The following is a 6,000-nucleotide window of genomic DNA, read 5'->3' on the forward strand; positions in this document are numbered from 1 at the left end:
ATGCTGCAGAGACATGGGCTGCCAGAGGCAGCGTCCGCGTGGGCTCTCCTCTTCACCCACTTCCACTCAGGGCCTCGGTCTCTCCATCTGTAAAATAATCATTAAGTCATTCATGGTTGTCTTCAAAATACCGGGGAACAACCCACACAGTTATTTACTTAATATTTTCTTTTGACTCATTCTGGTTCTCTTAAATATTTTTGAAGAAGATTATATTACTATCACTGATGATGGTAAACTAGTACCTCTTGTGATAAATGGAGAGTAGCCCCCAAATTGATATAATTAAAAGAAACAATATAATTGAATCTTTTCTGAACCTGAGACTACCTTTTCTAAAAAGACAGGTTTATTCGGGAATTACTACAAATGGAGACTTTCTCTTTGTTAAGATCTGGAATTGAAAGAGAATTGCCTATGTCCTGACTCATTGTCATTTAATGCCAAAAATCATCACAGTGATTTGTGGGGCTCCTATTGTGTCAGACATTGCACTCATTTCTTTAATATTTCTTTATATTGAGTCCTTATAACAGAAAACTGATAAATTCTTTAATCATGATGATGTTGACTAATACTTAATGAACAGTAAATTAGTACCAGAAACAATAGCATAATTTGTGCGCATTATCTCATGTGTCCAAAGAATGTCCATTTTATAGGTAAGAGTCCTAGGTTATGGAACTGGTGAGTAGTGGAACCCCAAATGGGAACGGGCCTGCCGGACCTGAATTCCACCCCCTAGCAGAGGCTCTGCTTCCCTTCATCTGTCTAACTCCCTTCCTTTGCTCTCCCTCTATTTGCTTGCTGATGTAACCACTTGGTTTGGCCCCTAGACAGGGTGTTCTGGCTTTCTTCGAAGTGACCAGACCATCTTGTCAAGGACTATGAAACCTAGCTGTAGCTTCTTATCACCACCCCAGCAGCTACAGGGAGACCCCTGGTGTCCTCATGGTCTTCTGCACATGAAGTGTCTCCGTAAAGATGGTCTTCATCATGGCATCAGGTTGGGCCCATGAAAGACCATTAGAGAGGGAATAGTTCCTAGAGATCCTTCTAGCTCAGTGTTCCCCTGGGTGTGGTCAGAGTTCTGCAGGAGGATGGCGGCTGCTTTCAGTGAGGGAACTGATTATTCCGATTATAGAACTCTGTAGACTCAGAACAGGAAAGAAACTTAGTGACCATCAAATCCACCCCAGTACCTGATGTCAAGATTCATTTTGTAAGTTGCCAGATAAGAAATGTATTTTAAATATTTCCAGAGATGAGCAACCAACAAGTGAATAGTGTGTGTGTGTGTGTGTAACTTTACATACTTACGGTATCAGACAACCACGGATATCAAAGCCAAGAAGGTATAAAGTAAACCTGCTTCAAAATCCAGCCTAGTTTTCTTGGATGAAGTCATAAGATAGAGATTTAATAAGTGGACGTTGCAATGGCAGATGTCCCAGAGCCTCTGATTCGAGTACTATTAATAGGATATTTGCCTGTCACTTCCACACCATTGACCCAAACCCAGTCTGGGAAGATGACCCAAGTCTTCACAGCTGTTGATAATGCTGTTTTTGTCTTTATTCTTGGTTCTTATCAATGGAATTAGTAAGAGTAGACTTTATTTGTAATTATTTATTTTAAAAAAGATGAAAACAAAAGAAGGAAAGAAATGAAACTTTGAGGATGTGTGTGCATCTATGAGTCTGGGAGGTGAATTCTGGGGGAGCAGCCCAGATAAAGCTTTCTAAGGGGATGCTAAATTCTTGATATTGGCATGTGGATTTCCCCCAGATCTTCAAGAATGTCAAAATTTGTGCATACAAGTGAAGAATTTTATTCCACCAATAAAGTGCAGCAAACTATAACTGAAACATTTTAATGGCCCACTTCCCCTGCCGCCCCTGAATGAATCCACTGTACTTAATGAGGTGCAATGAGGATGCACAGTGCCTGCTAGACTCACTTGCTGGCTCGTGTCAGTCCCTCTGTGGTCAAATTCGAATTTGTGCCTGAAGAAAAGTATAAGGCACCACCCACTGTGGGTCTTCAGTGCGCTCGCAAATAGGTGAGACCTCAGGATCAAGGACACAGTTCTTCATTTACCAGCTCGATTTTTCCAAAGCTACCTGGGAGCATCTAGCGTGCACCTTTGTAACAATGGATATGTAATGGGCAAGAAAACATACATGCTTTTTCCTTTGTGATGCTTATGAACATTATCAATGTGTACAGTTTATATCTTCAAAATCATTGTCTCAGAAGAGGTAAATAACAAAACGGCATTTTTTTTCTTAGCTTAATTTTACATTGCAAAAGGACGGCCCCACTCAATTTTGAGAAAACTTGTTTTGTTTCTTTCCAAGCATAATGGCCCCAGAGAGAATGCTCTCCTATTATATCATAAATCATTCTCATTGCTATGGACAGTGCAGCTTGCTTTTCTTACTTTGAGAGGTGATAGCAGACGGTGACTACTTCCAGCACACAGCAAAAACTCTGCTGTGTGTGTGTGTGTGTTTGTGTGTGTGTGTGTGTGTGTGTGTGTGTGAATACTTCGACTCTATGAATATGGTGTTTTGTTTTGTTTTGTTTTTAAAGATTTATTTATTTATTTGAGAGAGCGAGAATGAGAGAGAGAGAGAGAGTACATGACAGAGGGGAGGGTTAGAGGGAGAAGCAGGCTCCCCGCCGAGCAGGGAGCCCGATGCGGGACTCGATCCAGGGACTCCAGGATCATGACCTGAGCCGAAGGCAGTCGCTCAACCAACTGAGCCACCCAGGCGCCCTGAATATGGTGTTTTGCAAATGAGTTGATTCCTTGGTTGTATGGAAGTTCCCCAAATTTGATAAACTGTTCAATATAAAGTCTCAGGCTTTGGGTTATATACTGTTCATCATTTCTTTGGAGGGCCCTCATCAGGGGCTGCTCTCTGTCTTTCTCTCTCTCTCTCTGGATAGTTCAGTAGTCTGGTAAAGTGATGTAGTCACTGGTCACTTAAAAAAAAAAAATCACTGGACTACTTCCCTAAATTAGTGCCCTAGTTCATGTCCGCTGAGAGCAGTTGAGTATGGCCATTGGATGAATTGCTTTGGTTTAAACTCCATGTGTCCAAATCCTGGCCTCACTGCTTTATACCTCGGTGAATGAGGGCAGCTTTACTTCACCTTTTTTATCATCAATTTCCTAGTTATGAAATAAAGAAAATCATAGTACCTGATGTATAAGATTGTTATATATGTATATACACACACACACACTTAACCCAGTGACAAACTCTTCAATAAATGTTAGAAATCATCTTTGCCTGCTTGGATTAAGTTGTGTCTACATAACACCTGGCTCCTGGGGGTATAGAAGAGCTGAAATAGTTCACATCATGTGTACATGACTATAACCATGCCCTTAAATCCTCAAAGATGATTAAATGCTTCACTTGGCATCTGAAGTATTTGGGAAATATCGATCACATTTTCAAACTCAGTTCTTACACAAACACATGGATTTGCCGTCAGTCAGTCAGGAAGTACCTATTGGTTACCCAGTCTTGTTAATAGCCAATTGTTTGCAAAATGATAGCCTATTTTTAGGTGTAGATTTTAACTATTTTAGAAAACAAATCAAAACAGCTTTTATCTAGGCTGCAGAATTTGGGCCAAGTGAGGACATCATTACAGTCCTTAAAAAAAAAAAAAATTAGAAACTACCTGTGCTTTGACATCAAGTAGATAAAAAGGGTAGATTTTCGTGTTTTAAAATTTTTAAAATACAGTTTTATGGTTGTTCTCCATTTAACTAGTACCATTCATCTATTTGTCCAATAAGCCGAGCTCTGTAGAGGGTTAGCCTGGTATTGACTCAGGCCGGACAAAAATGAGTATAAGATATTACATCTCATCTTTCTGTCTTCAAGAAGCTCAATGTTTCCTTGGATGCAACATTGGAAGAGGGAGACAGACACAATAAAAAAGAGCTCTCCTTGGGGGAGAAATTTAGAGGAACAGAGGTGCACAGCCTGCTGGGACCGGGGTATAGCAGGCCTGACTTGGGCAGGAGGTGAGGCTGGGGTCAGACTGGGGAGAAATGCATAAGCTGTGTTAACCAGGGTAGACATCTCCTGACCTGACAGGGAACCACTTAGAGTTTTAATATTGTCATATTTCTTTAATGTAAAGATTGTTGTCCTCTAGGAAGTGTTTCCATCAAGAAAGGAGTTTCTGTTTTGCCGTGTGCATTACTGTCAAATGCTGAGATACTTGTTCATTCACAACAAGGAGACAGATAAGCAAAATAAAATAAACTGCAGGAGGAGACATAAATGTTGTTCTGAACGTTTGTGATTGCATGTGCTCTGCTTGCTTTGTTTATCCCAGCGATTCTTTCTAAAACTTTACCAGTTGACCGTATGGACATCCCTGAAACCTTCCTGAAGCTGGGTTGTGTTCATTTTTATTTGCTTGCCACTTCTCCCTCCCCTCAACAGGTTAAAATGTAAAATTGCTGGCATTCTAGGGCAAAAATAAAATATACTCTCTTGAAGAAAGCCTCTTTCTTTTCCTTCTCTTCTAAGTGTTCTCAGGTTCTATAACAATACATAAACAGACTCCATTTGTGACTTTTATGGTGGATGTGCTTAGATTTTCCCCTTATTCTGATGTTTTATTCCTTTTTTATTCAGTAGAGAAACCACTAAGGCATAGCGGGAAGGCAGAGCCTTAGGAGCCAGGAAAATCTAAGTTGGAGTTCTTATTTTACTATTAATTAGCTTTGGTACATTGGGTAAGTTATTTAACTTCTCTGAGGTTGCATTCTTTTCTCTTTTAGGAGGTAGGAACCAAATAAAACAAGCCCCCCCCCACCCCCAGGGTTGTTGGCGAGACCAATGAAAAGAAAATTGCATGTAGAAGCACCAAGGCAAATGTATATGGGGGGTATGTAGTAGGTGGCCAATAAAACTGGAGTTTCCAGCATCACAGCTGTTGATACGTTAACGGAGAGAAATCGAAACGACCGACATCATTTGGGCAAGAAATAGGGATAAAATGTAGAGTAGCAGGAGGCTTGCTCATATGCTAGATGACTGTTTGTTTATTCATTTCCCAACGATATTACAAAGGCTGTGAATATTTATTTAGTTCTGCTCCCAATAGTCCTTCTAATAGGGAATTATTTGGGTACAACGAAAGACATTTGTAAATGTGGCTGATAAGACCGGCATTGGACAAGGAGTGTTTTGTTGGACACAAGAATTCTATTGTCCCCGGCTTCAGTTGTCAAGTGCTCGGAGAACCCAGAATTTATGGTGGTAGCACAATGGGCCTTTCAGGGCCCAGCGAAAGAGCTGTGAGATCCCGCTCCCCGGCTTTTCAGGGCTTCTAATCTTTTTATCGGGCCTGGACAATGCCGGATTCAGCCACTGCCTGAGCCTCCTGACTGTCCATTGGCCGCCAGGTATTGTGCGGTAATTACCATGGTGACAATGGACTCTCTCTACGCCCGTCCATCGGCGCTTTGGAAAACGGGGAAGGTTGTCACTTTGTATTAGGTGCCTCTAAAGGCATGGCTTACTTAGAAAAACTGCGAAAGAGAAATAAAGATAATCATGTTAAGAGTTTGATTTAGGGCGCCTGGGTGGCTCAGTCGTTAAGCGTCTGCCTTCGGCTCAGGTCATGATCCCGGGGTCCTGGGATCGAGCCCCGCATCGGGCTCCCTGCTCGGCGGGAAGGCTGCTTCTCCCTCTCCCACTCCCCCAGCTTGTGTTCCCTCTCTCTCTGTGTCTCTCTCTGTCAAATAAATAAAATCTTTAAAAAAAAAAAAAAGAGTTTGATTTAAAGGGCCACTGTGTCAAATCCATTTGGAGCCCAGGACATCTTTTTGGATGTTTTCTTGTAATTACGGTCAGACACGGGGCGTCATCCCTGTGCAGGCGGTGAGGAGCCAGCCTTGGAGGTTTTGCAGGAAGGCATGAGTGGCGGGGAGCTGGCAGTCCTTAACATTCAGTGGGA

General features: G+C 41.8%; 1 protein-coding gene across 2 annotated transcripts in view; it reads left to right on the forward strand.

Moving 5' to 3' along the window:
• CDH11 (cadherin 11) overlaps positions 1-6,000 on the forward strand; it is a 185,783-nt gene that overhangs the window by 50,128 nt on the left and 129,655 nt on the right. The window lies entirely within an intron of this gene.

This window comes from Leptonychotes weddellii, chromosome 16 (assembly GCF_054177405.1).
Source record: "Leptonychotes weddellii isolate Sample4059 chromosome 16, ASM5417740v2, whole genome shotgun sequence".
NCBI lineage: Eukaryota > Metazoa > Chordata > Mammalia > Carnivora > Phocidae > Leptonychotes > Leptonychotes weddellii.